Source organism: Anomaloglossus baeobatrachus, chromosome 6, assembly GCF_048569485.1.
Source record: "Anomaloglossus baeobatrachus isolate aAnoBae1 chromosome 6, aAnoBae1.hap1, whole genome shotgun sequence".
Classification (NCBI taxonomy): Eukaryota; Metazoa; Chordata; class Amphibia; order Anura; family Aromobatidae; genus Anomaloglossus; species Anomaloglossus baeobatrachus.
In genome coordinates this window covers 513966484-513977364 of record NC_134358.1, presented here as the reverse complement: position 1 = coordinate 513977364, position 10881 = coordinate 513966484, and positions in this window count along the sequence as shown.

Sequence of the window (10881 nt, the reverse complement as noted above, 5' to 3'; positions counted from 1 at the left end):
AGAAGGCTCACAGCAGAGAGGCAGGAGGCTCACAGAAGGGAGGCAGAAGGCTCACAAAACAGAGGCAGGAGGCTCACAGCAGAGAAGCAGGAGGCTCACAGGAGAGAGGCAGGAGGCTCACAGCAGAGAGGCAGGTGGCTCACAGCAGAGGGAGGCAGGAGGCTCACAGCAGAGGGAGGCAGGAGGCTCACAGCAGAGGGAGGCAGGAGGCTCACAACAGAGGGAGGCAGGAGGCTCACAGCAGAGGGAGGCAGGAGGCTCACAGCAAGAGGAGGCAGGAGGCTCACAGCAGAGGAAGGCAGGAGACCACGGGTTGGAGGTTCCCCACCCCTGATCTAGCTGAAGTAAGACAGGAGCTGGGGTCGGCGGGCCTGCGGTTGGCGGGCTGCCACGGGCAGAGATCAGCTACCCCCCCAGCAGAGATCAGTGGGCATGGGTAGAGATCAGCGCCCCCCCCAGCAGAGATCAGCGGCCCAGGGCAGAGATCAGCGTCCCCATCAGAGATCAACAGGCCCAGGCAGAGATCAGCGGCTCCCCCCAGCAGAGATCAGCGAGCTCGGGCAGGGATCAGCGCCCCCCCCATCAGAGATCAGCGGCTCCCCCCAGCAGAGATCAGCGGGCCCGAGCAGAGATCAGCACCCCTCCGAGCAGAGATCAGCAGGCCCAGGCAGAGATCAGCGGCTCCCCCCAGCAGTTATCAGCGGGCCTGGGCAGAGATCACCACCCCCCATCAGAGATAAGCGGCTCCCCCCAGCAGAGATCAGCATGCCCAGGCAGAGATCAGCGGCTCCCAGCAGAGATCAGCGGGCCCGGGCAAAGATCAGCGCCCCCCCCCATCAGAGATCAGCACCCCCCATCAGAGATCAGCGGCTCCCCCCAGCAGAGATCAGCACCCCTCCGAGCAGAGATCAGCAGGCCCAGGCAGAGATCAGCGGCTCCCCCCAGCAGTTATCAGCGGGCCTGGGCAGAGATCAGCACCCCCCATCAGAGATCAGCGGCTCCCCCCAGCAGAGATCAGCAGGCCCAGGCAGAGATCAGCGGCTCCCAGCAGAGATCAGCGGGCCCGGGCAGAGATCAGCGCCCCCCCCCCATCAGAGATCAGCACCCCCCATCAGAGATCAGCGGCTCCCCCAAGCAGAGATCAGCAGGCCCGGGCAGAGATCAGCTCCCCCCCATCAGAGATCAGTGGCTACCCCCAGCAGAGATCAGCAGGCCCAGGCAGAGATCAGCGTCCCCCCCAGCAGAGATCAGCGTCCCCCCCAGCAGAGATCAGCGGCCCCCCAGCAGAGATCAGCAGGCCCCCCCTGCGATCATCTTCGTCTCGCAGCGCTTACCTGTCCCCGCTGGCTGCTGCGCCCCTGCCGCCTCAGCCGCTGTTGCAGGAGTGTAATGAGGTCTCAGAGTGATGACCTCACCACACTGCTGCACGGTCCAGCGATGACGCGCCCTGCTCTGCTCGAATCACCCTGCCTCCACTACAGCACATGGCTAATTTGCATGCGCCGCCCCTTCGCATACAAATTAGTCATGTCTGGTAGTGAAGCGACACTGCGGGGCCCCTCTGCTGCTTCTGTGATTGGGGCCTGGTGAAGAGAAGGGGCCCGTCCTGCCGGGGGCTTAATAAAGATAAGTATTTACCCCGGGCCTGGCCGGCCCCCTCTCTTCACCAGGCCCCCTACACCAGGCACAGTAGTAATGCTCTGATGGCGGCCTTGACGCTAAGGGTACTGTTCTACTAGCGTACAGCTTCCAATGCGAGAGCCGAGACTCGCTGACAAACGCAGCATGCTGTGATTCATTCCACATGCCGCTGTGGCACAAGAAATCAATCGCAGATGTACACTGCCCCATAGTTTTTCACTGGTGCAAGGGCAATCCGATGTGTTATCGGATCGCACTCGCACATATAAATCGCAAGTGAAACAGTACCCTAAAGCTTGTCTAATTCATGCCGTGATGTGCCACTCCCTACAAAATGCCTGAAGAGACCTGCGTAGTCTTGAAAGCTTGCTATTTGTTAATATCTTTTCAGTTAGCTATTAAAAGGTATCAATCTCTGAGGACTCTCATTTTTTTTTAAACATTTTTTTACTCTATACACCAAATATCTTACTACAGCCCCTGACTAGAAGCATACACATTTCTGAATGAATCAAAAGCCTTGGACTCAAGTATGCTCCCTCACCAAGTCATGGCCTGGTGTGTATCATCTCAAGTCATGCTATAGAGGTATTCTCTGCATCTAAGGCCTCTATTACACATCAGTGAAAACACACACGTTTTTCACTAACGTGTTACAGATGCATATGACCCTCTGTGTGCCGTAATTTTGGATCACAGATAGCACACAGAGATGAGGCACTTATAGTTCCCTGTCCAGGCTCATGCTGTCCGTGGTGCTGATGTCTCCGGATCTCCTGTCTCCAGCCGCTGCTGTCTCACTGCTGCTATTACATCCGGGTCGCGGTGCAGTGAATATTCATGAGCATAATTAGCCAGCCTGGAAGCAGGAGACAGCAGCGGCTGTAGACAGGTGAGTATAAAAATCATTTTATTTCAAAGATACGTGTTTTTTCTCGTACATGTTACATGGATCACACCACTGTGTGGTTCGTGTGACATCAGTGATGCCAGAGAAAAACGGACTTGTTTCCGTGAGGAGCACATGGACACGCACGTACTCCGCACAGAAACACGATCAGTGAGAAATCACTGATGTTAGCTGAACAAACTACCTGCTTTTTGCAGGATATTTGCGGACTGCACGACACTGTCAAGTGGGCACCATGGTCTACAAGTGAGGTACTGTAATTTTGCTTAAAACGTAGCAAAAAAACGCAGTATGAGAGCAATGTGAAAAGGTTTCGTAAGACTATGTTCACATGTTGTGTTTTTACTGCATTTTGCAGCGTATTTTCATGAGCTGCTTTTTACAGTATAACCATAAGCGATAACCATAAGATTTCAGAAAATCTCACCTGCTTTTTGTTCCTGACTGAAATGAAAAACTGCTGCGTTAAAAGCAATGAGAGTGCAAAAACGTAACAGCTGCGTTTCTCGCTGTTTTTGTGGCGAATTAGACTAATTTTATTTAAACATACTAGAGACAAATTACAAACCAAAAACGCTGCAAAAAAAGGAAAAAAAAAAGCAGACAAAATGCAGCAAAATCTGATTTTTGGAAGCATCTTTTTTCCTGCCAAGAGAGCAGGTTTTGCTGCAGAAAAAAAAACGCAATTTGTGAACACAGTCTAGAACAATGTGATTACAACTCCTAGCAGCAGGCAAGTAGATTAAAGGGCTTTTCCACTTCTTGGACAACCCCTTCTCATTCCCCTTGTTCGTTTCCATAAATATAACAAAGCCTATACTCTCCTCCTGTGCCAACGCTGTTCCAGCGCCATCTGAAGCAGCGTTCCCAGAGCCCATGTGACATTGTTATAACATCCCAGGGCCCATGTGACATTGTTATGATACGCGAGCCCCGCAACTAATCAGCGCCAAATTCCATCTCTCGGACATGCTTCGGACATTTGAGCAGGTTGTGAGCGCTGCACTGACTTCCTGCTCAAATAGTCAGGGAGAAAGGGAAAGAATTTGGCGCTGATTGGTTACGAGGCTCATGTATCATAACAATGTCACGTGGCCCCTGGGAACACAGCTTCAGACATTGCTGGAACCGAGGCCGCAACGAAGGTGAGTATAGGCTTTGTTATTTTTACATGGAGAACAAGGTGAATGAGAAGGGGTTGTCCAAGTAGTGGACAACCCCTTTAGAGAGGACCAACCACCAGGATTTTGCTATTTGAAGTCAAGGCAGTTACATACAGGCACAAGGATGCTGTATCAAGGCATACCTTCTGTTGAAAGATCAGATGCTTGGTTGCTGATATATCTTTAATCAAAGTTGCAGAAACGCACTGTACTCTGATTGGAGTGTGCATCGGGGCGGGCCTTTGTGGGTCGGGTCCTATGTGTGATTTCCTCCTCATGCGTCATCTATGGAGTGCCCCTTTTTCTTTATTTAAATATCATCCCGTGCCAACATTGCTGTTATTGGCGACGCGTGCGCATTGCCACAGTAATTATGTCTTCATTAAAATGATGCGTGCTCCATGACCTCCGGTACCATTTTATTGAAGACACTGCAGTGAATACTATAAGAGGCATCGGCATGTGCGCAGATTTATTTTTTTACATCTCCGTATGCGCTCCTGCCACTCATAGTCTTCACTGCCGTGTCTTCAATAAAATGGAACCGGAGATCGTGGTACACATATGTGCGGACTCTGGCACCATTTTAATGAAGACATAATTACTGAGGCAATGCGCACACGCCGCCAACAGCAGCAATGGTGACATGGCGCGATAGTCAAAAAAAGAAAAGAGGGCAAGCCAGAGGACACTGAAGGAGGAATTTACAGTGAGGACCCGACCCACAAAAGCCCGCACCGCTGAACATGTTAATCAATGTGCAGTGCATTTCTGCAACTTTGATTAAAAAGAACCAACTACCAAGATTTTGCTATATGGAGTAAAGGCAGTGCCATACGGGCACTAAGATGCTACATCCAGGCACACCTGTTGTAGAAAGATCCAATGCTTGGTTGATTAAATATCTTTAATCAATGTTGCAGAAATGCACTGCACTTTGATGTGTGCAACAGGGGCGGGCCTGTGTGGGTCAGGTTCTTGCATTTATTCCTCCTCCTCTGGCATCCCCTGGCATGCCCCCTTTTCTTTATTTGAATATCGCTCCACCATTGATGTTGTTGGTAGCACATGCAAATTGCCACTTTACTCAGGTCTTCATTAAAATGGCGCCGGAGTCCACGCATGTGTGTTTCGTGATTTTTGGGGCCATTTTATTGAGCACACTGCGGTGAAGACTATAAGAAGCATCAGCGCATGCGCAGATGTAAGAAAAATAATCTGTGGATGTGGCAATGCTTTCCAAAGTCTTCACCGCAGTGTGCTCAATAAAATAGCCCCCGGAGATTGTGGTACGCGCATGTACCATTTTAATGAAGACCTGAGTACTTTGGCAATGCGCACATGCTGCCAACAGTAGCAAGCCAGAAGACGCTGGAGGAGGAGGAATATGTGGCACCCCAGGGTTGCCACAGTAACAACACAAAGGGTTAACTCCCCACACACAACACCAAGACCTCCTGGCCAGAAGGGGGAGACCAAGCTGCTTCCCTGTATATTCTGGTGGGGGGGGAGGAAATGGTCAGAAGTAGTTTCAGTTTGGAAGTTCAGTGCAGAGCACTGAGGAGACAGGATCTGCAGGTTGGAGCTGGCTTGAGCTCACCTCAGGATCCACTGACCAATTCCAGGCCTAGCTGAGGGTCTGAGGAAAGGAGAAGGAGTACACAAAGGAACATTCCTGGGAGACAGAGCATTGCTGAGTTCATCCCAGTGGAGCACACAGAACGGATGCTGGATCCGAGACTGCAGGTTACATACTGCACAGTTACCACCAGAGAAGTGAAGATTCCAGATCTTTCACCTGTACCACAGACATAAGCAACATAGGAGAGTTCAGGAACATACTAGGAAGGACTCGAGTTGCCTGTCAGGTCGGTACCTTAGAGCAGAGCACAGCAGAGCCGGCTGCATAGTTCACGCAGCAGCAGGGCCACAGACACACAGTGCAGGCAAGGAAGCCAAAACGGCCCGGCTGGGTGGGAGAAACCCTGAACCCCTCACAGACTCCGTGGACAGTACTCTGCTGAATACCATCATCAGTAAAGGACAAAGAAACTGCAAAACCGTGAGTCTGCCTGTTTATTGTGCTCGTGTCCTGCACTCCCCCCATAGACTAACATACTGCCCCGGGGAAAAGGCTCTACCCGTGGGGAGCCGTCCCATCTCAAGCTGCCTTCCATCACCCCGGAGGTTCTGCAGCAGCGGTGGTCATCTCTGATCACATTCCACGGGTGGCGTCACGAACAGGATCCCCCCCCTTTTTATTGTGGAACCAGGGAGCACAGACCGGGTCACGACACCGTGATCCCCTTTCCAGAAGCGACCCCTTGGCCCGGTTCTGGGTATCTCCTTAACCCCTGGCGACACAACTTTGGCGTCACAAACAGGATGCGGACTGGACCCGGCTGCAACCCGGGTGACGTGCGCCTGTAAAGACTTATTGCATCGCATAAAAGACTTGCACTGTGAATTGTTGCAACAAAGAACGGACTTTAAACTTTGCAAAGATACCTGGAAAAATCCAAAAACATCATTGGTAACATTTTCCAGGCGCCATCTTTAATCACGCCATTACCTGCTACGCGCGGGAAAACATCGCGCCTAAACTAAGACTCCGCCTACCGCTTGCAGAGGAGGTGCGCTCGGTGCTGCGACCCGAACGAAAACGCAGAAAAGTGCCCCAGGCTTGCTGTCAAGAAGACTGGTGAAATTAACTAAGGGGGCGCAAAGATGTCGCAGCAGGGAGACGCTGTTGTACCCGGAGGTGCAGCGTCACCTATCATGCCGTTCCTGATGCCGTACACCCCGGGTGCAGTGTGGCTGCCGCAGTACTCAGGTGAGCCCAACACACTTAATGACTTTATCGGAAAGCTAAAAATCTACTACAGCATGTACCCCCTGACAGAAGCTCAGCGTGTTGGTATGCTTATGGGACAGTTAACTGGCAATGCCCAGCGGGAGGTTACATCCTGGCCGGACGATGCAAAAGACACTGTAGAGCATATAATAGCTGGACTAAAAGCAGCTTTTGAATCCACTGCTGGCAGCCGGGCTAAAATGAGGTTCTTTGGATGCAAGCAAAAACCTAGAGAGAGCGCAAGAGACTTTGCCTTAAACTTGCAGGAGGCGCTCAGAGCACTTAAATTAGCAGAACCTGCCTTAGCCCCTGGAGCAGATAAGCTGCTGATAGACCAATTCCTGGATGGACTCTCATCCCCTTCCCACCGGGGACAACTGAGCATGATGGTGATCCAGGATCCAGGACTAACATTTGCCCAGCTAAAGGATAGAGCCATCCGCCTCCAGCAGGTGGAGGAGCCGCAGGATATAGACTCTGTTCAACACCTTACAGTGGCACCCCAGCAGCCAGTAGTACCGGTGACATCGGCCATGTCAGCGGCTGCTGCTAACCACCTGGAGCCGATCACTAATGAGGCTCTCCATCAAAGGCTTGATGCCCTGACAGACACTGTTGCTTCCATGGCTAGAATCGTCCAGGAGCTGCGTGGATCCAAGTCTGCACCCAAGATTGAGATGGCGACCAGCAAGGAGGATGTCCCGTGGATGAGGCCTAGGAGATACCAAGCGACGAGAGGACGACCCAGCGACCGCTACCAGCCGGATGGACAGCCCATTTGCCGCCGTTGCAAGGAGCCAGGTCACTTTGCCCGTGAATGTGCTTTAAATGGGGATTCCCTGGGGAGGCGGGCCGCTCCTCAGGAATGAACTCTCAAGGTCCTTCACCCTGGCACGACAAGTATGTGGGGGGACGTCCAGTCATCCCCATCGTGCTGGATGGCATTCCGCTCAACGCCTTGCTGGACACTGGTTCCCAAATATCATCAATTCCGCATGTCCTTTATAAGAGGTACTGGGCTGATTCAGGCGTTAGCAGTGGTCCATCTAATGTTGCATTGAATATATGGGCTAGCAATGGTGAATTAGTACCACAGGTTGGTTTCAGAGAAATGACCATTAAGATTGGGAGAGTAGAATTGCAGAATCAGGGTATTATCATTGTTGATGTTGACCGACGAGAACGTGAACCAACTATGCTGCTAGGAATGAATGTAATTGAAAATTGTTTTGCAGAGGTAATTACTGTCTTGCAGCAGATCGTCGAGACTGCCAAACCTGGGCAACAGAGACTCCTGCAGAAGGAAATTAAAGCCTTAATGCTGAAGCAGCAGGTAGAAATGTCAGGAGGTGAAATTGGCAGTGCAAGGGTAAGTGACCCAATACCTATTGTAATTCCTCCCAAAACAGAAATGCTGGTCTGGTGTAGAGCCGCAATAGGCATCAGAGGGCGAGACTATCAGGCCCTGGTAGAACCCGTGTACTCAGACAGTAGGCCCACTGTACTGACGGCCAGAGGAATAGTTGAGGTACACAGGGGGAGAGTGCCAATACGCCTTCTAAATTGTGGGGAAGATGAGGTCACCCTACCTAAGTATGCTACCATGGCTAAGCTATATACGGTTGATAACAACGCCATCACCACCGTTGAGCCCTTGAAGCCGTCAAATCAGGCGGAGGACAATGGCTCAGAGGGAAAGCTGGAGGATTGGTGCCAAAAGCTACATGTAGGTACCGATTCTACACCATCCCATCAAAAGCATGGAGTATACAGGGTAGTGAATGAATATGAACAAATATTCAGCAAACACCCATTAGACTTTGGGCAGATCAAAGGGGTAGAGCACACTATACCCACAGGTAACCATCCACCCATAAAGGAGAGGTATAGACCAGTACCACCGGCTCACTACCAATGCGCCAAAGACATGCTCAAAGGAATGAAAGAAGCAGGGGTAATAAGAGACAGTTGTAGCCCCTGGGCAGCCCCACTAGTGCTAGTTAAGAAAAAAGATGGGACCATGAGGATGTGTGTAGACTACAGACGGATCAACCGCATTACACACAAGGATGCATACCCATTACCTAGGATAGAGGAGTCATTGGCTGCATTAAAATCCGCTACTTACTTTTCCACCCTAGATCTGACTAGTGGGTATTGGCAAGTTCCTGTGGCAGAGGCTGATAAGGAGAAGACAGCATTCACCACGCCGATGGGCCTCTGTGAGTTCAATTGTATGCCGTTTGGACTCTGCAACGCACCTGGTACCTTCCAGCGACTGATGGAGTGCTGCCTAGGACATAAGAACTTTGAAACTGTCCTCCTGTACCTGGATGACATCATAGTCTACTCCAAGACCTATGAACAGCATCTACAAGACCTGGCAGAAGTGTTTGAAGCCTTATCCGGATACGGCATGAAAATCAAGCCATCCAAGTGTCACCTTCTAAAGCCAAGGGTACAGTACCTGGGACATGTCGTGAGCTCAGAAGGGGTAGCACCAGATCCTGAAAAAGTTACCGTGATCAGAGATTGGCCGAGACCCACCAGCGTGAAAGAGGTGAGGCAATTCCTGGGACTGGTAGGCTACTATAGAAGATTTATAAAAGGGTTCACGAAGCTAGCAGCCCCCCTACAAGACATCCTGGTAGGACAGTCAAAGAAGTCTGCTGCCCGAAATCCTCCTTTCCAGTGGAGTGATGAGAGAGAAGAGTCCTTTAAGAAGTTGAAGTGGGCACTGACAGGAGAAGAGATCCTGGCATATCCAGATTACCATCAACCCTTCATTTTGTACACGGATGCCAGCAACGTAGGACTGGGAGCAGTATTGTCTCAAAAGCAGGAAGGCAAGGAGAAAGTTATTGCCTTTGCAAGCAGGAAGCTCCGGCCTACAGAAAGAAACCCAGAGAATTACAGCTCCTTCAAGTTAGAACTACTGGCAGTAGTTTGGGCTGTAACAGAGCGTTTCAAACACTACCTGGCAGCTGCAGAATTTACCATCTTTACTGACAACAATCCGTTGACCCACCTGGACTCTGCAAAATTAGGTGCGCTGGAACAGCGATGGATAGCCCGACTGTCAAACTACAACTTTGTCATCAAGTACAGGGCAGGCCACAAGAATGGGAATGCAGATGCTTTATCCCGGATGCCACACTCGGGGAACGTAGAAGAGGAACCGGAGGGACTGGAAGAAATTGAGCTGCCGGCCTTTCACCGTCCTAAGGTGGGACAGTATCAACCAAGTGTCTACCAAAAACAACAGCAGGCAACTCTCAACCCATTGGCACACCACGGATGGGCTGAAACACAAGACAGTGATCCAGCTGTGAAGCTAGTGAAAGAACTGCTTACACAACAAGGTGCATACCCTAATCAGAATGCCTCAGCTGAGACACAACATCTCTGGAAAGAGAGAGGTAAATTATTCCTGTACCAAGGGAAGCTCTGTAGAAGGCACACCAATCCAAAAACACATGAGTTGGTCTGGCAGATCATCGTGCCCAAGAGAGACGTCAAGATGGTTCTGGAAGCTTACCACGACGGTGCTGGTCATTTTGGTTGGAAAAAGTTGGAAGTGCTCTTAAGAGAAAGATTCTACTGGGTTGGCATGAGAAAATCAATTGAAGATTGGTGTAGAAAATGCGGACCGTGCAACCTCAGAAGAAAGGATCAACAGAACCAGAGAGCTCCACTCCAGTCCATAGTAACCAAGCAACCACTCGAGCTAGTCGCATTAGACCACGTCAAGTTGTCACCAAGCCGGTCCGGCTATGTTTATGCCTTAACCATCGTGGACCATTACTCACGCTTCTTAGTGGTGGTACCCGTGAAAGACCTTACAGCTATAACAGCAGCTAAAGCATTCCAGACGTACTTTTGCAGACCCCATGGTTACCCAGAACAAGTCCTTGCAGATCAAGGTCCAGCTTTCGAATCACAGATCTTCCAAGAATTCTGCAACATGTATGGCTGTAAAAAGATCCGCACAACAGCATACCATCCCCAAACAAATGGCTTATGCGAGAAGATGAACCATATTGTGATTGACCTGTTGAAGACCTTACCAGAGTCAGAAAGAAATCAATGGCCAGAGAAGTTGCCCGACCTAGTGGACTTGTACAATCATGTCCCGGTGAGTTCTACAAACTGCACCCCCGCTTACCTCATGCGTGCAAGGCCCGGTAAACTGCCAATTGATTTAGATATGGGAATTCTGAAGCCAGATGCAGAAATTTAAGAATCCAATTGGGATACCCTACGTCGGCAACAGTATCGCCAAGTACAAGAGTGCGTAGAGAAAAGTCTCCAAC